This window comes from Lissotriton helveticus, chromosome 2_1, assembly GCF_964261635.1.
Source record: "Lissotriton helveticus chromosome 2_1, aLisHel1.1, whole genome shotgun sequence".
In the NCBI taxonomy this organism is placed as follows: domain Eukaryota; kingdom Metazoa; phylum Chordata; class Amphibia; order Caudata; family Salamandridae; genus Lissotriton; species Lissotriton helveticus.
The window spans coordinates 219,410,879-219,437,051 of record NC_136059.1 but is presented as its reverse complement, the minus strand read 5'-3'; the positions used below and the strand labels follow the sequence as shown (position 1 = coordinate 219,437,051).

The 26,173-nt window shown below is 43.9% G+C and overlaps 1 pseudogene; it reads left to right on the top strand.

Annotated features, from left to right (window-relative positions):
• The first annotated feature begins 18,803 nt into the window (after positions 1–18,803).
• On the top strand, positions 18,804–24,072 carry LOC144820097 (vitellogenin-A2 pseudogene; annotated as a pseudogene).
• The last annotated feature ends 2,101 nt before the right edge of the window (positions 24,073–26,173 follow it).

The following is a 26,173-nucleotide window of genomic DNA, read 5'->3' as shown; positions in this document are numbered from 1 at the left end:
AATGGAATCATACAAGTCATGTCCTCCTTGTGACAATATTTCATTATTGGTGCTCTCAATTTCAATCAATGTAGTGGACAATTCAAAAGAAATTGCCACGGTCTCTTCATTGTGAGCCATTTTATTTTGAAATTGCTTGCTGTAAATTGCAGAAAAAAATAATCACTTTCATTTATCGTTTTTAGTAATACATAATATAAAACTAACTTCATCAAGTATTTAGTATAACAGAAGGACTGCAAATAAATAACAGAAAACATTTTTCAAATTATCTTCAAGTGTACAACATAGTTCCCCTTACAAATTAACAACTCACCTTTTTAAAAGTAGCAGAAGTGTTAGTACTGTGTAAATCAAACACCAGAAATTCACCACCAAAAATTCCTCACAAATGTACCTCAGACAGTAGTATCACAAAATGGCTGTGGTTTCCTCTCATTTGACATATATACATAACCAATTAACTTTCATCACACACAAATACAAAACCAAAGTAACATTTTAATTGGTTCTAAATTTCAACACTTTCAAATGTGTTTTCCCCATGCAATTTTCCATAGGACATTTACATACGTCTACAGCCTGAATGGCTGAACGGAATTACACCAAACTTGGCAAAATGGTACATCAAACCTAAGAGGTCAGGAAGGATCTACTATGCCCCCTTATGGTCATTTCCCCCTTCGCTTTGGCCTCCTCTTGTCTCTCAATCCTACCGAGGGACAAGATGGCGGCCGCTACGGACTGTTTGGAATGTTGACAGACGCCGGAGAACCAATCAGCTTCGCAAAGCTCCGTAACGCGAAAAGTACGCGAAGCGGAGCGCTGTTACAGATATATATCTTTTTTTCAACGTTAATTTCTCAAAATCCACTGGAGCACATATATTGAGACCTAGCAAAGGCACATCGGGCTACCAGTCCCTAATATTTTGCCAAGTTTCGTGCAAATCCATTCAGCCGTTCGATTATTATTATTTTGTTTTTTTTTTGCCCCGCGGGGCCCTTTTAAAACCTCCACATCAAACCTAGGGGGTCAGCGAGGATCTACTATGCCCCCTTATAGTTATTTCCCCCTTTGTTTTGACCTCCTCTTGTCTCTCGATCCTACCGAGAGACAAGATGGCGGCCGCTACGGACTGTTTGGAATGTTGACAGACGCCGGAGAACCAATCAGCTTCGCTTCACAAAGCTCCGTTGCGCGAAAAGTCCGCGAACCAGAGCGCTAACCGGTCCGCTGTTACAGATATATATCTTTTTTTAAACGTTAATTTCTCAAAATCCACTGGAGCACATATATTGAGACCTACAAAAGGCACATCGGGCTACCAGTCCCTACAATTTTGCCAAGTTTCGTGCAAATCCATTCAGCCGTTCGGGCTAAAAGTGAGGCCAACCGCCCTATGGAAAACTCAATGTTAAAAACACGTTTTGGGACCCCCCTTTTTTCTCGGCCCCCACTGGACGAACCCCCCCCAAATTTTCAAGGGCTGCTCAGAAACAAAATGTGCCATTTTCCTGAAAATTTCAGCCGATTCCGTCCACAAACGCCAAAGTTATTAGACATAGAATTTTCAAAAAACCCATAGAGAAAAAATCCTAACTATATATACCTACTGGCGACCGCCAGTAGGTAAAATATATATATATATATATATATATATATATATATATATATATATCCATAAAAGTACAGACAGGCAACAACATATACAATAAAAATTAACCAGCAGCAGAGAGGTCATTTGAAAAATTCCAAATAAAAACTAGTCTTCCAGCAATACAATGTACATAGAGAAAACATGTTAAAGAAGAACAATTCATCAAGATGTTAATTTACCATGAATTAAAATTAATGAATATAAAACAGGTTGGGGTGAGCAATAATTCATGGGGGGCGGATAGACTTGTGAGTGGGCACTGCCACTGTAAAAAAAGAGCCCACCCGGAAAATTAGTTCATTATCTTCCAGGGCAATGACCTTCCCATAGGCGGCAGTATAATCAATCACAAAATTTGCTTTAAAATAAGGTATTGAGGAAAAGTGTTTTTCTGATTAGCATCATCTGTACCGGGACTGCATTGTTTTTTCATTGCCATCTTGTGTCAAACACTTCCACACGACCCACCTGGTCATTTCTGCTGATGCCTGAGGAAAATCTAAACTGACATGACAAAAACCATCTTGCAGCCTGCATTTCTGCCCAGGAACTATCGCACACCCAACCCCCTGTTCTTTCCAGTTCAACAGAAAGCCATGAGACATCCACGCCCTGTGTAAACAAGCTTGTTTTCCATCTCCTGCTCCCAGCCTGGTAAACATCCTTGTCACCGTGATCAGGTTATCCAGACAATGGTCTGACTGTTGGGCCCTGATCAGGGTGATTAAACAATGACTTGAAGGACCGGGCTTTGATCAAGGCAATTGAACAAAGACCTGAAAAACTGAGCCTTGATCAAAGCCAAGTAAACAATGATCTGTGTACCAAACCTTGACCAGGTCACTAACTACAAACATCGTCTGGATCTGGTTATCAACTGTAAACACTGCCCTGATTAAACAATGGTCTGACAGCCAAAAGACTGGGACGAAAAATATATAAAAGGCTTGTAAGCTACAGAGTGAAGTAGCAGCCTCCTGGGTTTTGTCTCTGACTAGCTTGGGACTCTGTTTAAAATAAATCTGGGTTCCTCCTGCAGACGAACGCTCCTGTGTCTCCTTTTACTAAGTATGGAAGGTATGGAAGATTTGGGCGGATCCCCCGCCACGGAGACCCAGTAAGTGGGTTATTCCGGTTCTTCAGTATCAAAAACCTTTTAGTAAATATTAAATAGCTAATATTAAATAGTAGCTACAGAAAAATAGAAAATTCAGCATAGATTGTTTATATTGACTATTGTACGGGCAAGGCAGATGATCGAGATTCGAATTATATCCTACTGGAAAACAAAGCATAAATGTCATAGTGTCAATCTTTAAGCGGAAAAGTAAACCCCTTTCCAAACGGCCAATGTGTTTTAAAAGGTAACCAGATGGAGCATGGGAGATGTTCTTGATACACATGTATCTTGCAACAGACGATTTCTTGGACTCCTTATAATACCTAACATTCCTGTAGGAGTATAAGGCAGTTTGGAGGGATTTTTTCCTAACAATACCAGGGTCTGAGGGCTTTAAAAATAACCGCTCATGGTTCACGCTCATTAAACTTTTGTGGACAGCGGCCAGCCATGGTATTAACATCCCCTATCACAGTTTAAGCAATCATATATGATCTCCCTAGTGAGTTGAGCTGCAGGGTTTTTCCAAACTAATACAAGGCGAGCCTTAATATAATCTTCAATGTATGGCAAATTAAATTTGCGATAGCAAGCATACTGTGAAGAGGAAATGGGGGCACCCAGGATTGAGTGACAGAATCTATTTTCTTCTTCCTGGATACCACCACAGTTAGTAAATCCCCATACTTCAGCGCCATAAGTAGCGATTGGGATACATTGAAGTTTAAAGATGTTGACGGTAGCAGAAACAACCTCTGTATTCCTTGGCTTGGGCAAACTGAGTATTATATCAGTAGAATTAGAATACTTTCTATGTCAATAGGCCACGTGTTCAGCCCCCAATCCATTAGAGGCAAAACCCAGTCCTAAATAAGGATGGTGGTGCTTTGTAAACTATTTGACTCTAAAACAATTGATGAATTAAAATACTTCTTCGATCCACATGCCATTAAAAAAGATTTTTTTAAATTGGTACATAAGTCCAAACTGGCCATAAAGTTGACAAAACCCTGCACCAAGGTGCGAAGAGCTTTGAGGTGCGGCCCATTAGGACTACATAGTCAGCATATTACAGGGCAGGAATTATGTTGCCATTAATACAGGGGACATGGTGGGTGAGTGTTACCAGGGATGTATTCAAATCATTGATATAGAGAATAAATAGGAGGGGGGCTAGGAAGCACCCCTGCCTAATCCCTCTCCCGACTTCAATATCTTTGCATACCTCACTATCCCTGCTAATACGCACGTCTTTGTGCAGATAAGCTAAAAAGTGTACAAGGGACTCGTCCAGACCGTAGTGTAAAAGAATATTCCAGAGCTGTGACCTGTTGACATAGTCAAAGGCCGACGTAAGATCCATAAAGGCTAAAAATATAGGCGTTTTGTTTTGCTATAGTATATTTACCAACAATCAAGTTGAGGTTAAGGCACTGCTCAACAGTGCCAATGTTACTTCTAAACCCTAACTGACAGGGATGTAAGATCTGATTTAGCTCGGCCCATGACCTAATCTTATTATACAGGCCCTCCCTAAAAGTTTCAGGGTGTTATCGATCACGGAGATCGGCCTGTAACAACTTGTATTTGAGCAGTCCCCTTTTTTAAAAATCTGTACAATAATGCTGGAGGACCATGTTTTGGGTAAAATTGAATTTGTTAGATTATTAAAAACGTTCAACAACAGAGGTGCCCAAAAGTCAGGCTGACTTTTGATACGATCAATGGGTAGGCCATCAGGGCCAGGGGCTTTATGGCACAGGCTCTGATCAATAGCCTCCTCCACTTCTGATAAATTAATCAAAACCCTAGTGGGGATTCCAAACTTGTTAGTTTGGATAGATGGGACTGAAGCTAAGTAAATCTTTGAAAAATGTGCTTCCCATGCCTCACTAGAGATATTACAACTGATTGTTGTCAAGGGATGTCCCAGGGTCTTTACCTGCTGACCAGAAATCCTTCCCGTTTTTTAGCGTGACTGCCCGGGCAAAAATGTCCCAGCAATCTCTTATAATTTCCTCTTTTCTGGCAGAGATAGCTAGTTTATAACGTTGTCTGAGGGATTTGATGAGCGAGCTATCTCTAGGTTTGCTAACAAGTGCCCTACGAGGGAAGAGGTGTGGCGCCACGGCCAGGGCGACTGACTCCGGAATCTGGGGATCACGGTTCGATCCCCAGCACCGGCGGCAGATTAGCCCAGCACCATGTGACTCTGGGCAATAGCTTGCTTAATCTTCCTGACGGCCCCCAGCGCCTAGAAACCCTTACGGGTGATTGTGCGCTTTACAAATGTGGATTTACTTACTTACTACGAAGAACTCTGTTAGCTGCGGAACAGTCAGCATCAAACCAACCTGGACCCGAGTGTGTGGGCCAAGACAACAGAGTTTTGACGCCCGAACATAGTTGTGTGAAGGCATCAATTGCCTTAAAATTGTGTTCCCTAAAAGATAGGCAAATATCGAAATAATTCAGGGTATGCTCTTACCATCCTTGCAAATAAGGCTTTGTTGTCTATACCACGCCAGGCTAGCCTAAGATTATCAGTGGAGAGGGACAAATCCCTTGCACCACACTCATGATCATGAATCAGCCTGGGAGCTAAACTTAAGGTTAGGTTGATGGGGTTATGATCCCCAAGAACAGTAGGCACTACCTCGACTTTTACCACATGATTTTCTAATGGTGCCGTAATAAAAATAAAGTTGATTGTAGACGCCGAGCCCCTCCCTCCATAGGTATGTTCTATGTATGTGGCTCTTGGAGACGTTACAGCAAGTTCCATCACATCTAAAAAATTATTGGAGCTTATAAGGTCTAATCATTGGGTGCCCCAGTTACATATTGGTACCTTGATAGTGGGGTGGATAGCTGAGTAAATGCTGCTTGGTAACTTAGCATTAAAATCACCCCCTAGACAAATTCCTGCAGAGTTAGTGACACGTTTAGACATCTGTAGGTTAGTAATGAAATCAAACAGGTTGATAAAATTCATATTGAGAACGTTCTTAAAATCATTATTATAAAAATTAATTAAACAGAGCGAAGTACCCATTTATAAATTATAGCCTGAAATTTGTCATTATCAGTAGCGAGTGCCCTTGCATTACCACCAGCTGTAATGTTGATCCAGATTGAAAGACCTCCTGCCGGTCGACCAAAATTTTGGGTAGAAGCCAGAGTGTTAAAACATTCAAACCCCTCCAAAAATAACTCCCTTGTAGCCCAAGTCTCCTGGAACATTAGTATGTCATGTTTTTGAACTAACTCCACCCAATCGGGCAGATTCATCTTAGACGCCAAGCCAGCAACATTCCAACTCAATATCTTAAGAATGGGTTCTAACTTAAGAGCAGTTGGAGTGTCTGGTTTACAAATTGGGGACACAATTAGGGGAAGAGCTGGCTCAGATGGTACTAGTGTGGTCAATGGAGAGCACAGTCAATCCTGACTGTCCAAACCCGATAAAAGCGAAAATCTATTGTGTAATAAGGGGGAGTTGCTTTAGGAAGTGTTCCGAAAAGTGATCCCCCCAAGGAAGGTTTGTAAAAATATCCCAGAGGTAAGGCCCATATGTTGGTGGGTGTGTTAGAATGGTCCTCCTGTGTCATTAGTAATGGTTTGACCACTGACGGATTACGAAAGTTGATTACTATGCAATCCCCTTTGATACTTTTTGTGGACTGCCCTACCCACCCAACTCTGCGCACCATGTCGATGTTATCAATAAATGACATTATGAACCCTTTGTGTTTAGATAACCAATCCACACTCTTATAACGTAGTTGGTCGCATGATTCAACTTGGTATGGCCTTAGGGGGGGGCACGTCCGTAAAAACCACTACATACGGACAAGAAGCCGGGGGCAGATTTAATCCCTCCCTGCTTCCAATAGACCCTGACAGAGATTTAATGTCAGTATCGCCCTCACGTGATGTACTACCAACTAAGTGAGTGTTAATCTGCGCTGCAGTGGGTATTTGGGCGGAGGTAATGTTCTGGGATGTGTCATTGACAGATATACTGTCTGCGTTACCATTTATAGGAATACTATTTACTGCACAATTGCCCTCTAGCGAAAAACACTTTTTGATTTTCTTACAAACATTGCATGAGGTAGAATTCGACACATGGGGCATGATATTAGGTTCAAAATTTAACACATTATTAGGAGGTGCAAATAAATATGTCCTCACAGACGTAATAGGTGCTGTGGAGCTGTCCTGGGTGTCCTGAGCAGTTGGAATCCTGTTAGATGACTCATGATGGGGCAAAGGCAGTAGTTCCCTTAAAGAGAGGCAAGGTGACTATTAAGTACGAATTTAAAAGGTTCAAGGACAGTGTCCACAATTCGGTTGATAGCATCTTCACCATGACTGTAGCTCTCTGGGTAAAACCGATCTATTTCAGTCTGAGTACTGATGGAGCGACAGAGTTCAACAGTTGGAGTGTGGCCATGGGCTACAACAGTCTATGGGTTTGGAAGGTTTGGGGGAACGTGTATCCATGAACTCAGGCCATAGCATTATACATTAGGGCGGGTAGGTTGGCTGGTAGGTTGCTTTCTCTTAGCGCTGTTGGCTTTGGTGGGCTTTATTTTTTGTTTTGCCCCAATGATCGCTTCACTGACCTTCGAGATATCCAGGGCAGTGTGCAATGTGCATGCTGTATTCTGATTGGCTGTGTGTTCCTAACGTAGTGTGACATCTGAATTTATGGTCTTTTTGAGACTGCATGCTCGTCCAACCAAGTGTGTTCTATTAGGGACATTCTCTTTAGACCACTGTGGTGTTGCTGCCTAACTGTTGGATCGATCTGGGTTTTCCTGTTTGCACATTTCTGACTTACTTGTTCCCCTACCTGTGATCTGCCAATCAGTTGCTTCAGGCCTATATCGTAGGGCCTACCCAACCACATATTTCTGACTCAGGGTTGAGGGGGAGGTCTCGTCAGAGGTTCAACAACAGAGATTCAAGTTCATTTTTATATGTACATATATCATGGTGTATATCATCATCGTATTCTCCAATATTAATATACCCCCTATAGTTGTATTTTCAACTATATCATTTACCCCATACTTCATGACAATCACATTATTTGAGGGCGATGTGTATTAGTGTTGTCTATTACTAATTCCCTAGTTACTTGAATTGTAACTAACTTGAGGACTTCGTTTTTGCATCCGGAACCCCCCACTTGTAGGAGACCCGGACAAAAACAGTACCAAAATGAAAATCAGAAGCAGTGACAGGGAAGTTCTGGTCGACCATGGGGGAACCAGGAAAATAAATCAGAAATACAGACCTGCAAAGGGGGACGTCCCTTCTTCATCATCACAGACCTCAAGTCCAGCACATACCGATGTTGAATCATCATAAGGCAGATGCGTCTAAATTCTTTCTTGAGAAAATTTAGACCGAGCTCAGTATCTCTGATCATTTTGAACATCTCCCACCTAGTTATTTGTAACCAGTGAGCATTCGCCTCCGTCAAGGCAAACTCGTCGCATTGTCAATAGGTATCCATCAAAACGCAGGTGCACCATTGCAGATCTGCTGCGTGCAGTATTGCCCCAGAATTTTCATTGGTGCCAAGTGGGATTGTACTAAAAAACAAAAGATTCCCTTTTGTTCTGTATGTTACTTGGCCATCCAATGACCCAACAGAGTTCACTGAGGCAGAATTATATCAAGGAGTATATAACCTAAAAAAGAATAAGTATTTCTGTTTCCTCTATACATTGTTTATAACAGATTTTTTATTTTTTAGAAATGTATATTTCAATACATTCACGAAATACTTATTTCGTGTTAGTACAACATTAAAATGAGACTTACATAGATTCAAATTTGTTTTGCACATCATCCTAATTTGTTAAAATATCATCATAATAAAATGTTGTCTCTTGTCTATCGTCTATGATCTCTCAATGTACATACCTACTGCTGTAATCCAAAAACATTTTAGGTATAGTTTTAAATACACATGCAAAAACCGAATCATAATGTCAGTTCACACAAAATGGATACAAATATTTCTTATGCAAAAAAATATCGACCACATAAAAAAAACTCTAAAACTTTTATTTAAATTCTCCATATACTCATTTTAAATAAACTAGTGTTGACGAGGTGTTTCGGAGGATTAGCAACTCAGATCCCCACCTTCTTCATGACGTATTCAAAATAAAGGTTTTCTTTGAACATGTTTAAAACACCTATATAGATACATGTCATGATTTCAAATATTACTCTGTTCAGTACACACTATTGACTTAATGGGTTGATACCCAAAATATCAATTATCCGCAATATCTATCTCTATCATTATATTTAAAACAGAGGTACCCAGATTGGAGAATCCTCTGGGTGTGTGCGTCATGCACAGCAGTTAGCTTCCTATGACACAATATCTGAACTCAGGTCATGGTAAAATCCAGCCATACATCACCTTTAAGAGTTTATGATGTTCTGCTTATCTTGTAGTCATATGTGTGTTTCCTGGTTGGGATAAAAACACGGTAGATTATATGGGGAATCACTATAATAAACCTTTGCTTCATAGGGTAAACACATACACTATGAGTCCCCTCTAGCTATAAGCCACTTACTTGGTTCAAGCCACTACGGGGTCTGAGATGAACATGTCAATTTTGCTTCCATCTATTGTTCCTGTGTTTATCACCTATTAAAAACCAAAAGGCAGTGTAATCACTATACAGATGAACGAATTATTTGATTGCCTCTAAAAATGCGCGACAGGGCGTTTTTATAACTTACCCCTCATGTCTTTCACAAAATTTGATCATTCATGGGTGATGAGTAGTCCTATTTTGTACTTTAGAGCAATTATCCAATTTTCAATAAACAGAAGTCCTCTTGTTTTATATGATTCAGGATTTCCTAAAGAGGTTGTTTTACAAGTTATGTATTAACCGTCACTCTGTAGATTAAGTTCAAATTGCTATTTATAAGGACACATCTGCACTAAAGATTGTCTCACAGTAATAATACTATTTGCGCATAGCGTTGCAGCTATTATATATATATTCTTATTCTTATCCACCAGAGGTAACTTACTAGTTATATACTCAAAGTAACCATTAATTCAGGTGTGGATCTCAATTCATTTATGCCTCTATTTAAAATAATTAAAAACATTGCAAAGACCAACTTACTATCTCTTTATCCATTGCCGAATGGTTTCACAGTGGTCAAAGAGCGACGTATTCAACCCCCCATTTAAAGACTTCATACCTTCTTCCAAACATACATCTACAGAAACTTTGTGATCTTTGAATTCTTATACCCACTTCCCTTCCTAGAATGCATTCAGGCATTCTTACCTCCCCACCAGAGTGCTTGTCCAGAGTTTTCAATTCTTAAGTTACTGAGTTGTATACAAGAAGTGTATAAATACGCTTCCAGAATGGAACACATAAAAGCACGTCCTAGGAAATTTCGGGGGCCATGATGGAATCAGACTTAGAAACTTGTTACTATTTCTATTATTGGACACGTCCTAAGTCCTATATCTACCCACTACTACCATATTACTCTTCAGATACCCTAATTTATTTAATAAATACTAATCCTAGCGTCTGTTACCAAAGCGGTGGCCATCTTTTAATGTAACTTCACTCATTGGGGCAGTCGTCTTTAAATGTAATAGAGTGATGTTGGGCTAATACTTCCAACATATATATATCTATTGCTTAAAGATTATTCCAATCTCGGTTACACTCATCGTCTTCATACGTTTTCTCATATCTAATCATGTATCCTTTAAATACAATTGGTAATGAAGGGTAATGTAGAATAGATGTTATAAATGTATTTTTCTTTTTCATATATACTTATTGTATATTATGTGCTATCTTCTATGTTAAATAGCCTTTTTTTCTAACAGAGATTTTAGCCTATTATTCTCTCTCACTCATCTCTATTGTTGAGCCCATGACTGTATGTACTGAATGTAGACATTAAAAACTGTTCTCTTTGCTTCCTCTTTTTCTCTAAATGGTGACCTCTGGCTGTTCCCTGCATTCTTTCCAAAATGAACCATTGAATTTCCTGTTCCTGATCCTTATGTTGATGTTTTAACCATTGGTGGTTGCCTCTTCCCTTCTAGTCACATGTACTTATCTTTCTCAGTGTCCCAGATTTCCTGATACAAAGTATTTATGACTCATTTCCCCTTGCATGTTCGAGATGAATGGCCCTGCACTGGAGATCTTTGTATGAGGACCACTTGTTATTAAAGAATACTGACCCAGATACGCTAAGAGAAATATTGGACCACAGGCAGAGGCAAGAGTAGAGAGGTTTGTGCACTGGTGATGGGGGTCTTGCTAGATCCAAGAACCTCTTATCAGGAGAATCTCAGGGCCTAACAGTGTCCTCCACTATGGTGCCCCTCCTGTGAATCCTGTACAGCTCGGTTTGAATGTCGCTAAGCTCAGGGAAAAAGTGCAATGCTGTGGGGTTGTTTTTATACCGGTCGATGTTTCCCACTAATCTATGGGATTCTAGTCTACTGTGTTGTATCTTGGCCCTAATCCTACATAGGTACAAGTGGATGAGACATGTTGCTTTTACAGGGGCTATTTCTTGTGATAGGTAAAGTCTGTCTGTGCCCATGGTATGGCGTATCAACGAGGAGACATAGCATGACCTAGCCAACATCAGGGTGCCCATGGAGGTCATGTGTTGGTTTCAAAACACAAGGGAGTTACCCTAGTTCAGAAAAAAGGGACGGGTTATAAGCCCCTTAGATATAAAAGAGATAGAAAAGATGTCTGGTACATGCAAGTCACTTTTCAGTTACTTTAAACCACATTTTTCAATATGACTGGATATCATTAAAATCTAGTATGAATTCATCTGTGAATGACACCTCTGCATACAATCAGGGATCCTCTAAACAAGGAAGTTATACCTGAGATGTAGTATAACCTGGTCTACCTGATTTAAACACCCTGCAGATGGAAACCTGCGAATGAATAATTAATAGGCCTCCAAAGATATCATACTGCTGATTTTTGATCAGTGGCTTTACAATTTTATAACATATCTGGATAGGACACCATCCCTACCAAGGCTTTTATTAGCTTGAATATATAATGGATGCCATAAAGGGTTTGCCTTTGTCAAATACAGATTCATCCTGTTAATAATTATGACATTTTTTACATTTGTGCTGAAGAAGGTGATGAGAATGATATTGTTTCAATGAAACGCAGCACCAACAGTTTTTATACAGACAGTTTTTATACAGATAGCTCTTAAGGAGTGGAGATGGCCTCCCTGGGTCCGGTCACTATGGAGGAAGTTCTGGCGGTTCTGGGCTCTATGAAGAGCGGCTCCCCGAAAGACCCAGCACCTATTAAATATCTCAAACAGGTGTCCTCTGCGATTGGCGGCCCTGTGACGGACCTGATAAACCTGTCCCTCGCCCATGGGGTAGTCCCCCCCAGTTGGAAAGGGGCGGTGGTTAAGGCCCTTTTGAAAAAGCCTAACCTCGATCCCGCCGATCTCGCCAACTTTCGGCCTATCTCCTTGCTGCCGGGTATCAGTAAGGTGGCTGAGAAGCTGGTGAACAGACGCCTCTCGGACTTCTTGGAAGCCAATTCCCTCCTGGGCGATTCCCAAACGGGTTTTCGTCCCGGTCAGGGGATTGACACTGCCCTGTTGGCGGTCGTGGAGAATGCTAGGAGCATGCTGGATTCGGGGGGATCAGTGGCAGTGATCCTCCTGGACCTCAGCGCTGCTTTTGACACCGTGGACCATCAGGTGCTTCTCCAACGGCTGTCAGGGGTGGGGGTCACGGGTCTGGCCCTCAAATGGTTCGCTTCCTTTTTGGAAGATCGTTCATTTGAGGTGTGGGAAGGCCATGAAAAATCATCTTCAACCCCTCTCCAGTGTGGTGTGCCACAGGGCTCTTCATTGAGCCCTACCTTATTCAACGTTTACATGGCCCCCCTGGAGAGTGTGGTACTGCCGCTGGGTATTAAAATCATCAGTTATGCTGATGATACTCAGCTGGTGGTAGGCCTCTCCCAGTCGGCGCACCATCCCGACCGGCTGCACACGTGTCTCGAGAAGATCTACACGTGGATGTGCAGCTCAGCCCTAAAGTTAAATGGCTCCAAGACGGAACTGATGCTGCTGGGGAACTCCTCTCCATCTCTGTCCCCCAGCAGCTGGCCAGACTGTCTGGGACCGGTACCCCCCCCCAAACAGGAGATCAAGAGCTTGGGGGTATGGCTGGAGCAGGACCTATCGTTTAAAACTCATGCCAAAAAGACTGCTGGCGTGTGCTTTGGCCTGCTCCGCGCAGCCCAGAAGATTCTGCCTCTGCTCCCAGTGACCACCCGAAGGCTTCTCATCCAGGGACTTATCATCTCGCGGCTGGACTTCAGCAATGCGTTATTCCTGGGTGCACCCGAATCTACCCTGAATAAACTGCAGCAAGTGCAGAACGCGGCGGCCAGGCTTTTGACGGGTCTCCCCAGGCGTCAATCTGCTCGCCCGGCGTTGAGGGCACTGCACTGGCTCCCTGTGAGGGACAGGGTGAAATTCAAGTCACTTTGTATCGCTCACAAAGTTCTGCACGGGGTAGGCCCACCTATTCTGGAGGAGATGGTCCAGCCTTACAAGGCCCCTCGCTCTCTTCGCTCTGACCATCAACATCTCCTTCAGGTTGGCAGGGTGAAAAAGGCAAGAACGGGTGGCAGAAGGTTTTCAATAAATGTGGCCTCTTTGTGGAACTCGTTGCCCCTACAACTGCGTTCGGAAGCTAGCCTTCTTCGGTTTCGAAAACTTTTAAAAACTTTTTTGTTTTCTGTTTAATCCCTTCATTCTCTAGTAGTGTTATGTTCTGGTAAGCGCTGGGATGCCTATAGGTAACCAGGCGCTATACAAAACTCAGAATAATAATAATAATTTGTCCCTCAACAATAATTTTGAATATGTTATTTTTTTATATGAAATGTAATAATTGATTGGTATTGTTATTATTGTAATCCATATATAGGGTGTTGCGCAAACGCTTTTCATGTAAAAGATTTTAAACACATGCACTTGTAATTTTTTTTATTCTACCTCATATTGACAGAATTGAACTGTGATTTTGTATTTAAAATTTCGGTGCAATATGGAATTTTAATGTTAATGTTTGGTAAATAATAAAACATATGCAATATATTTATACAAACAACTCTTTCAGGTATTAAGTGGCTTTTCATTGTCATCATTTACAATTATTTTATGTTCACTTGTTTTATTATTAGTTTATCATTGTTTTTATCATAACGCATAAAATCGGTCTTCGTCTTGGAATCCTCCAAATTGGGAATTCGGGACAATAGGTTAGTCTTTTATTACCAGTTTGTAATTAACATCTAGTAAGGAAAGCTAACATTACAAGTGAAAAGGGAATCTGTTATTGTTGATTCTGGTCATGTGTTGGTACCATGTTTTGTGCAAGAGTGAGCTGTGCACTGCGTGTGGAATACTAGTGTTTGGTTCAGTGTAAGTGAAAGTGAGGTGGGAGAGGTCTCTATACAAGTGCTGTAGAAATGTCGAGATAGGCTCCATGTGACTAGGCACATATCTCACTGTGGATGGATGTGGACAATATACACATGTGCAATACTATATAGCTTTTGAAACATTGCAGGTAATGGGATGGTGTCCAGAGGTATCTTTGCTTGGCAGAGTGTGAAGAGTCTGTTTTCAAAATCTTGTCTGTAAAAAAGAGTGTGTGGTCTTTTAGGCTTGTACCCTTGGGCCTCGTTGGGACTTCGGAAGTTGCTACTGAAGAGAGATGGCGAGCCTCAGTGAAGTTGGTGCTCATAGGTTTTTATTTCAGACCTGCTGAATAAGATTTGTGGGTTTCAGGTTAGCTTGTAGAGCAACATGCATCATTATTCAGTCTTGGAAATTACTGTGGCAGTCATTTTTGGCGAACATTTGGTATGTTAATTTTGCATAACTTTTTAGAGGGGTACAAAAAGGTGGCCCCAGTTGCTGAGTCATTTTTAGGAGATATGAACATTTAGTCATAGAGCACCTGGGTTTTGGCTTTTTGGGGCATTTTGGTCCTCCCCCTGACAGAGGTGGGTGTTTTAGCGGTGAGATTTGTATGGGTGCACGTATTACTATTTTTACCTATCTAGCATTTTATAGGCAATACCAGCCCTCTCATACCCTACTTTTCCTAACGCGTGTGTGTAGTTTTACCGATGCAGATAGTACCTGTTGACGTACAAATGCTTGATGCGCCATGAAAGGAAGAGGGGCGTGTCATAATTTGGGGATTATGGGTAAATGCCTCATGCCCTGAGGACACGTGTATGACCCTCTGGTCTCTGCACGTGGCTTATAGCGAGGTTTTTCCTCGTGGATTTGGGTGTTTTAGCTACACCCTTTTTCTGGAAGTTTCATTTTTGGGCTTCTTCCTGTAGGCTATTTGACACCTTCTTAAGGTCTTGTGATGTTTTGGTTCTAATGCAGCATACCTGTAGGTGATGAGAAGCTGCTCTGTGGCCAGGTGCTATTCAGATGTGGCAATGACAGGGATCCGGCGTATTGCTTCCTTGGACAATGTTCATGAGGCCCTGTGTTATCTGAGTTGACAAGCAGGCTACAATGGTGAGCATAGCCGTACGCCTTGTATGCAAGCTGCCTTGGTCTTCTAGGGTAGCTCTTTCCCTCCTGTCACCCCCTCTCCCTCGGATCCCGGATGCTTTGGGCCTCCTGCCCTCAGCAGGAATCGGTGACTTCCTACCTGGTGACACGCAACTCCCGTTTGCTTTGGAGGGGCAAGATCTGATACCAGATGTTGGCTGTTTTGGAAGCTTTGGGAGAGAGCAGGAGGCAAGATCTCTTACTTGGACTGGAGTCATGAGTGCGGCTGGGACCTGTTGTGCTGTGAATAACAAACTGAGATGGCTGATTGCCCTGGTGAACCTCCTTTCTCACTTGGTGCCAAATTGTTGTTTATCTGTGTGTGGACTATAGCGTTCAGGGGACACCACTATCCCTAGCATTTGGAAAACCTGCCTTCTGGCACAGGAGCATCATATCGCTTTGGAACAGAAAGGGGCCTAAAAATGCTGAAGAATGGTGTTATTTTACCCTAGTCATAAGAACCCCTCCCCACTGGACTTGGGTGAGTGGAACTGGGTGCCAGTATTTATGCGCTGGTTGAGTGGCTGCCCTGACCTCTCGCATACTACCCTTCCTTGGGGTGCGGCCAGCCAACCTCGCCTTGGGCGACTAGCAGCAGAGAGGGGTCTAGGCCCCTGGAGGCACCCAAGATGTTGGACTTTAGCATGGATTCCCAATCGACAGAACATACAGAAGTTCTGAGGTTTTCCTCAATGTAAGTAAAGGCATGAGTTTTCTTCTAATGCAGTGTCACTAGTCTTTATTCTTTTGGTGAGGTCTCTGATATGGGTATGAAATGGATAAGTCATATTTGTGATTTTAGGCTTGCTGTGCATTTGGAGCAGCACGTGATTGTGTAAAGTTATTACCTCCTCAGACAGTCACCTCTCCCTGCCGTGGATGTGGCCCTTGTTCTTGATGGGATAGGTTCCCTGCCTGCTGCAATTGCCATGTGTTTGGACAATCACCTGGTCCTTGTTGCGATAGTGTGTTTGCTAACTGATTTCCTTGTGGCTGAATGTGCTGCATACTCAGGTTATCTGGGCTTAATTTTGTGGATGGGAATTTTGTGGAGACTGGCCCAGACCTATTGATCTTTGCTCCTGATAAGTCATCATGCAGCAGCGGTCGGCAATATGTCCAATTCGGTGACAGTAGTAGCAATCTCTGAGTTCTGGCTGCTGCTAGCCTCCTTGAACTCTGCCATTAGGACTGGGTGGAAACCCTCTGGGGTTCGGCAGCAGAGCGCCCTTCAAGACTGGTGCTTTCCACACTCTTGCAACCAACACAGCCTCCTTGAGGAGGTCTTATTTAAATTATGTTGGACCAGCTTAGCGGTGTCTTTTTGGGCCTGCTCCTGGTTTTGTCCCTTCCTATTTGACCATTGCGTAGAGGGTGGTTTACCATTTAATGTGTCTGTTGAGTACCCCCAATAGTCACTCGCTTGGGTGCCGTGTTAGGCGGTAGGCCAGAGGCTTTGGGTGCATGGGACGCACTGCATATTGCTGGGCAACCTTGTCTGTACCACTTCCCCACTATGGGAGGTGCTAGAGTGGCACTAGAAGCTGATCTTGGTATTCCTGGGGTACGTACAGCCTGTTAGTCGCTACCATTGCCACTCTGTGCCTTGGGCCAGTTCCCACTTAGCGCCAGGGGACATCTCCACCAAGAGATGGTGTTTGTGGCATGCCCACCGCTAAGCCAACTCACATAGCTAGTAGCGATTTCCTGTAAACCCCAAGAAAGCCCTTGCTAGGGGGGCCAGACTAGTTGGGGCCACCCTGGCTGGTGTCTATGTGGAGTGGGAGTGTCTCCTGGTTGGTGCTCTGAGGAGGTAGCTCCAGAGAGGGAGCAGGCTCTTGTCCCATTCTCAGCAAATTGGATGGACATATAGTAGTCTGGAACAAAGGGAAATACAACAACTGTTCCCTCACCCTTTTTCCTACTAACCCCAGCTCAAGGGGTTCTGTGAAGGTGACCCTGCCTTGGTGCCTGAGACCCCTTGTGCGGTTGCAGTGCGATTTGATAGGGTACTGTTCCCTCCCGTAGGCACAACCTCTTTGCCCCTGAGTCAAGCAAAATGTGGTAAGGTGTTCCGGTAATCCACATTGGTACCACAGGTCCCTCCTCAGGACAGCCTAGGATGGACAATAGTGGGTGGGAGTCTTTGAGCATCCTGTTGATCCCTGACATGACTCTCCCTGTACCCTCATTCTCGCTATTCGGTCCTAGGGTACTGATGTATTCTTTCTCGCTGTCACTAGTTGTGTTATTGTTAAGACCAGAAATGACTTACGAGGTCACCTGTGGAGTGTATGTTTTGTGGTCTGAAGGTGGTGCATGGGGGTCCGAGCTACCAGAGATCCTAGGATTGAACTAGGATGAGGCAGGAATTTGCTGAGTTTGCCAATCTGGCAACCTCCCTGCCCTAGATCTTGTGGTTTGATGTCTGTGAGAGAGAGTGTATCTCTGTGCCTGTGTATGGTGGTGGAGATGCAGACACTTTGCACGTTCTGGGTCAGAAACACAGGTCGGGCCACCTTAAAGTGGTGCATTGCTCTAACAGCGCCCCTCTTTCAGTTTTTCTCTGTCCTATATATTTGGTCCAAAGGTGTATTCATGTGTGTTCTATAATGTTGTTGTAAAAGGTTCACCCGTCTAGCCAGGGAAATGTATGTGCCTTACTGTGTGCCTGCCATTCACGACAAAAGTTATCTAACTTTTTAGCCTGCATGGTGAACCTAGTTTGCAGATGGTCATAAAGGTGACTCCATGATGGGTTGGGAATTTTTTCAAGGGCTGGTACAAGCCTTTTAAAACAAACTTAAATACTACTCTGATCAGGAGAAAAATATATATAATGAATTATACCGGCTACTTTCACTATGAGCTCAGCATAGGGCAACAATACATCAAACAAACTTAGTACGTTAAACAACACATATAGGGAATAGCAACTTGTAAGACATTGTAATGGTTAAATTCAAAGCACTGTGACTTGTTTGCAGCGGAAGGGCAGATATGGAACACCAGTCTGCAGAAATGGTAACTTCTTCATTCGTACATTGTCATTAACAAGACAATGTTCAGCATAAACACGTGCATGGATTTACCAGCCCCACAAAATCAAGAATACCCAAAACATCGTCAATGTAACATCCGAGCACTTCAATGACGAGATAGAAAGAGTAAGAAAAAGGGGAGAGAGAGAAAGAAAATGAAAGAAAGAGAGAAAGTGCGAGAGATAAAGAGTACAAATTGACAGAAATAATTGTGGATTTCTCAAAAAAAACTTAGCCTGCTCCTAGCACATGCTGCCCAATGACGAGGGGAGGCTCTACCTGGGACATGGAACTAAGTGAGACCGATAGTCTGTCAATATTGATTTGTGAGCAGTACAACTATGAACCCGTCTTCAGTGAAAGTAAGACCTATGTGTTCCAGTACGAGGCCATTATCCTGAATGGATTACCAGAGGCTGGCCTGGCCAGATCTGGAATAAAACTGAACTGCAAGGTGGAGATCAGTGGATTTGCACAGAAGGCCTATCTCCTCAGGATCACATCTCCTGAAATCAAAGAGTACAATGGTATCTGGCCCAAGGATCCTTTCACTCGCTCCTCAAAGCTGACCCAGGCTCTTGCTGTTCAACTCAGCAGACCTGTAAAGTTTTAGTACAGCAATGGACGTGTTGGAAACATGTACGCCCCAGATGGTGTTTCTGAAACTATACTCAACATTTACAGAGGGATCGTGAACATGCTGCAGGTCACCATCAAGAAAACACAGAATGTCTATGACTTGCAAGAGTCTGGAGTCACTGGGGTCTGCCACACAAGGTACGTTATACAAGAAGACAAGAGAACTGATAGAATCATTGTTGTGAAATCCAGGGACCTGAGCAACTGCCAGGATAAAGTGGAGAAGAACATCGGCATGGCGTACGTGGAGAAATGCTCTTCTTGTCAGAAGGTTGCACGGAATTTAAGAAGGGCGGCAACATATACCTATAAGATGAAGCCCAGAGATGGCGGTGCTCTAATCACTGAAGTGACTGCGCGGCAGGTGTATCAGTTTTCCCCATTTTATGAACTGTATGGTGCAGCTGTAATGGAAGCCAGGCAAGTGCTCACTTTTGTGGAAACTAAAAGCAATCGAGTTGACTCTCCTCAGACTGAACTGCAGAACCGTGGGGGTCTTCAATACCAGTTTGCTTCTGAGGTTTTCCAGATGCCAATTCAGTTAGTAAAGACAAGGAGTCCTGAGACACAAGTTGCAGAAACCCTCCAGCATTTAGTGCAAAATAACCAACAACAGGTACATGCTGATGCTCCTGCCAAATTCCTACAGCTTGCCCAGATTCTTCGTGCTGCAAACTATGAAAATATCCAAGCCATATGGAAGCAGTTTGCAGAAAGACCTCAGTACAGACGCTGGCTGCTGAATGCCATCCCAGCAGTGGGAACCATTGATGCACTGAAGGTTATCAAGCAGAGGATCCACGACCAGGAGCTGAGTCCCAGGGAGGCAGCCCAGGCTGTCACTCTAGCTGTCCAGTTCACCAAAGCAGATCACCAGACCATACAAGTAGCTCAAGATTTAATGAAAGTGGCGCAACATCAGAAATCCCCTGTTGTATACAAGGCAGCGATCCTGGCGTACGGGTCCATGGTGAACAAGTACTGTGGTGCACACTCTTCCTGTCCTGAGGAAGCTCTATCCCCCCTCCATGACTTGGCAGCTGAAGCGGCCAACAATGCCCATGAAGAGGACATGGCGCTGGCTCTTAAGGCTCTTGGGAATGCAGGACAGCCAGCCAGTATCAAGCGCATCCAGAAGTTCCTGCCAGGATTCTCCTCCAGTGCTTATCAGCTCCCTGTCAGGATCCAGACTGATGCAGTGATGGCTTTGAGAAACATAGTGAAGGAGGATCCGAGAAGGGTTCAGGAAATTCTTTTACAGATCTTCATGGACCACCAGGTTCGAACCGAAGTCCTGATGATGGCCTCCGTGGTTCTATTTGAAACCAAGCCTGGTCTTGCCTTAGTAACAACCATAGCCAACCTTGCATCAAAGGAGAGCAAAGTGAACCTGCAACTCGCAAGTTTCGTCTATTCACAGATGAAGGCCTTGTCCAGAAACAAAGTCCCATCGCTCCATCAAGTGGCTGCTGCTTCCAGTGTTGCAGTAAAGTTGTTGAACCCCCAGCTCGACAGAATGAGCTATCGTTACAGCAAAGCTTTACACTTCGGTTCATTCCAATATGCACTTATGGCTGGAGCAACTGCAGATGTCTTGTTCATGAACAGCGCTAACACAATGTTCCCTGTGTTTCTGCTTGCCAAAACCCGAGGGTACATAACTGGTGCAGAGGCTGATATTCTAGAGATTGCTGTCCGAGCAGAAGGTCTGGAACAAACTCTCAGGAAACAGAATATTCCATTTGCTGAATATCCAATGCACAAGAAAATCCAGCAGATTGTAAAAACGCTGCTGGGCTTTAAGGCACTGCCTGCAGATGCCCCATTAATCTCGTCTTACATCAAGCTGTTTGGTCAGGAGATGGCCTTCCTTGACATTAACAAGGAATTTATTCAGACTGTCATTAAGGCTCTCAATGAACCAGCAGCAAGGCACAGTATGGTGAAAACTGTTATCAACAAACTTCTTAATGGTGTTGCTGGGCAATATGCCCAACCAGTGTTGGCAGCTGAGGTTCGACAGATCGTTCCCACCTGTGTCGGCCTGCCCATGGAATTGAGCATATATTCTGCTGCTGTAGCGAATGCTGCTGTTAACACTGATGTGAAGGTGTCTCCCTCTCCATCCTCGGATTTCAGCCTTTCTCAGCTTCTTGAGTCTAACATCCAGGTTCATGCTGATGTAGCGCCAAGTGTGTCCAAGCACACTGTGGCAACTATGGGTATCAACACCCACCTCATCCAGGCTGGAATTAAGTTTCATGCCAAGGTTCGTGCAAATGCTCCAATGAAATTCACAGCCAAGATTGACATGAAAGCCAAAAATATCAAGTTTGAGACAGCACCATGCCAGCAGGAGAATGAACTCCTAATAACCAGAGCTCAGGTGTTTGCTGTTACAAGAAATGTAGAAGACCTGGATACAGCCAAGAGAACCCCATTACTGACACAAGGAGCTGTGCCAAACATTCTTAAGAAACATTTTGAGACAACAGGAAAGTCATCAGCGGAGGCGAGCATGATGGAAGTATCGTCTGAACTTTTGTCCAAGAGGTACGCCTACTCCGCAGAAGATAGAGATCACCACTCTGCTGCCAGAAGTACTAATGCATATCAGGCTTGTGCGAAGGCTAAAACCTTTGGCTTCCACGTCTGCCTCGAATACAAATCACAAAATGCTGCCTTCCTCAGAAATTCACCTCTGTACAAATTAATTGGAGAGAATGAAGCCAAGCTTATCATAAAACCAGCTCATGCAGATGCAGCTATCGAGAAACTGATGCTAGAGGTACAGGCAGGACCAAAAGCAGCATCAAAAATAATCACCATGGTAACTGTGGAGGAGACCGAAGGTGAAGAGCTTGAAGACTCTGTGGTTCAAATGAAGCTGAAGAAGATTCTAGGAATTGATGAAGAATATACGGTTAGAAATGGAAGCTTGCTTAAAAAAAACAAGAAAAACCAGAGGAAAAACAAACATTCTAAGGAGCATATTCCGAATGTTGCTGAGGTTGCAAAGGCTGGAAAGAAGAACAGTTTATCAAGTTCATCTAGTTCCTCTTCTACCTCCTCTTCCTCCTCCTCCTCCTCCTCCTCCTCCTCCTCCTCCTCATCATCATCATCATCATCATCTAGCAGCCCCTCAAGAAGCAATCATCAAAAAGATAGCAGAAATGCTAGAAAGAACAAAGGTCAAAGCAGCAGTAGCAGTAACAGCAGTAGCAGCAGCAGCAGCAGCAGCAACAGTGCCAGTAAGAACAGAAACAAAAAGAGACAAAACAGCAGTAGCAGCAGCAGTAGCAGCAGCAGCAGCAGCAGCATCAGCAGCAGTAGCAGCAGTAGCAGCAGGAGCAACAGAAGAAAAAGTCTCAGGCGCCATCAAACCTCTCACCATGGTAGCCAACAACAGCTTCAACATAATCGCAGGAATCAATGGAGCATTAGCAGTGCAAGCAGCAGCAGCAGCAGCAGCAGCAGTAGCAACTAGTCCCACAAGAAACGGTCGAACCCTGACATTTATGACCTACGTTTCACCCCAGCATACAGAAACTCTAATCCTAAGAAGAGAGCCTCAGGACACAGAGCTTCTTCCCAGTCCAGCTCCAGCTCTTCAAGCAGCAGCAGTAGCAGCGCCTCCAATGCCAGAAGATCTCAGAGGCCTGCATATATGGGAGACAGCAAGCCCCCAGTGCTGGCAGTTACTGCTCAAGCTGTGAGAAATGACAACAAGAAACAAGGATACCAGGTGATCGTATACGCCGACTACCACACCTCCAAGCCCCAGATCCAGGCCTATGCAGTGGAAATCGCAGGCTCCAGTAGATGGCGCGCATGTGCAAATGCAGTCGTTGTCAACTCTCATGAAGCACAGGCCTATCTGAAATGGGGTCAGAATTGCCAGGACTACAAAATTGCTGCAAAGGCTCAAACTGGTCACTTTGGCAGCCAACCGGGCTTGAGGCTGAAGGTGGAGTGGCCCAGAATACCATCAAAACTAAAGTCGGCTGGAAAATGGGCTGCACAGTTTGTCCCAGGAGCTGCACTCATGGCTGGGTTCTCTGAAAAGTTGCAGAAAAATCCCTCTAAGAAAGCAACAGTGGTCCTCTCACTAAGCTCTCCAAGAACCATTGATGCGGTTATGCAGGTTCCAAAGCTCACACTGTATTCCAGATCCATTCAGCTCCCAATTGCGATCCCTGCTGCTCACCCTACACAGATCTCAGCCCTTCAGTCCCCCAGCTGGAATATTTCACTGAAGCCCCTGAGTACCTGCTGGACAACCTCAGAGGTCGCTGCACGGTCACCACCTTCAATAATGTCGCTTTTAACTACTCGATGCCCAGAAGCTGCTACCATGTCCTGGTCCAAGACTGTAGTCCTGATCTGAACTTCCTGGTGATGATGAAGAAAGTGGAAGAGTCTTCCGAGCAAAAGGCCATCAATGTCAAACTTGGCAGCTACGATATTGACATGTATCCATCTGCTGACTCCATTAAGCTGACGATAAATGGCATTGAAGTGAACAGACTGCCATATGAATCACATTCTGAACCGCATTTGAAGATTGAAAAGGAGACTGATGGGCTTATCCTGCTCGCACCTGACTTTGGCATTGAGAAACTTCACTACAATGGAGTCACATGCCAGGTTAGACCAGCTTTGTGGATGAAGGGCAAGACATGTGGAGTTTGTGGCCATCATGATGATGAGCGGGAACAGGAATATCAGATGCCAGATGGATTTGTTGCTAAAGATGAGGAGAGTTTTGTGAAATATTGGATTACAGAAGAATCATGTTCTGTTCAATAGCGATGAAAGGTTCAAAACTGATTCTACTCTGATCCATGCTGATAGCCTAAAATGGGCAAGGAGTGAAAATTTTAGTGACACATCATGATGCTGATCTGGAGAACTACAAAGCACTCCGCAGAACAACCACTCAGAGGATGAGATTTCTTCATCAACCTTTCACCAGTGTGTCATTTTAAATGATTCTAAATGTAATCGTACCATAACTTGCCTTTTCAACTATAAAATGTCAAATTCCATATAAATATATTATTTCCAAATAAACAATGATTTCATTCAAAAAAAAAATAAATAAAAAAAAAATAAATAAAAAAATATATATATATTGATTTGGGGGCAATTATAGCAACAATTAATGTAGAGAAAAAGGAGCAACTCAACAACTCCAGGCCCTCTTTGTCAAAGCACTAGCTACAACTCACTCCCCAAAAAGAACAATTATTTTCCTACGGTCCGAAATAAACCCTATATCACACCCGGGGTCATGCATATAGGGTGTGTCATGTCCAATGGTCCAAGCAAAATAGCACCTCTCACTTCTTTCAGATACTACCAGTGTTAAGAAACTGATAGCACTAAGAAAGCTCCTTTAGACTAAAAAGTGGGAAGAATTGAGAGGATGGTCCTATATCACACCCAGAGACTATGATTACCTGTAGCACACCAAGAGACAACCCTACCCTCTGTGTCACGCCCATTGGTCCAAGCAGCAAAAATCCTCACATTTCCTAATTTGTCATATGCCAAATGCTAGGACTGAGAACAGATGTAGTCTCTTATCCACTAATGGCAGCTTCAGGATGGACCTCCACCCCGCGGATTCAGAAGAACTTTCAATCAATTAGGTCATCTGTCCACCTATCTTGTTGCGCAGATGTGAATCGTATAGACGGGGTCCTTTTTATTCGACAGCAGTCAGCCTTGAAAAATCAATTTCTCCTTGCTGGCTCGCCAAGATGTTGCTCGAATATGAATTTACCTTTGAAAAATGAAAGACAACAGTAACAGTTGTTTAATCAAACGCAGCATAAAACCATTTATGCATCCTTTTGGTGACAGAAGTTTGGATCTAGTCACAGAGCTACAAATCAAGGGTTTGAGAAGTAGCAAAGGTGGGCCTCGTACTTGTGAGAACATCTTCGCTGAGACCCAGGACCCACCCCCACCAACCAGCAACAACTCCACCGCAGCCCAAACCCTGCAATGCATCCTCCTCAACGGCCGCTCGATCCTCAGATACGTCACGGAAATCTGGGACCTCCTTGACTGAACCAGTCCTGATGTCACCTTTCTCACAGAAACCTGGACAAGAGCTGCCTCGAGACCAGACATTGTGATTGCCATCCCTGAAGGATACAAAATCACCTGGAAGGACCGACCAACCTCCGCCTGAGCACCTACACTGACGGACCCACAGACCTAATGGAACACCTCCACTTCAAGATACAGGTCAACCCGCACACCACCCTCTGAGGCATCCTCATCTACAGACCCTCCAGACCCCACGCACTTTTCTCCGACTCCATCACTGACATCATCACCCCTCATTCCATCACCACTTTGCTGGGAGACCTCAACTTACACTTCGACAACCGACAAGACCCCAACTTCACCTCCCTCCTATAAACCCTCTGCATCATCGGACTCAGTCAGATCGTACCAAGACCAATGCACTCAGCAGGACACACTATCGACCCCATCTTCACAGCAGGAAACTACATCTCCTTCAGCCACACCTCCAAACTCCCATGGACGGACCACTGCTGCATCCACTTCACATTTGAAGCAATCATCTCCTGCAGATGCCCACCACGGCCCCAATGAAGGAATTGGAACAAGATTTCCGATGACCAGATTGCCACCACCCTCAGCAGCTTCACTCCAACCACCTCAGACGACAACGCCACCACCGCTGCCCGCACACTACACAAATGGATCACAGACTACTCCAACACCGTCGCCCCCCTCAAGAAATCCTCCAAACTTCATGCCACGAAGGCCGGCTGGTCTTCCACCGAACTCGGGATTCCAGACAAACCTGCAGATGACTCAAAAACTATGGAGGAACTCCAAAACCCCAGCGGACCTCAACAACTACAAAACAGCCATCACCGCCCACCACAAACTCATCGACACTCAAGGAAGAAATCCCCCATGCACGCATACAACAGCAAAGAACTCTTCAGCATCATCAAAGAGTTCGCCCAA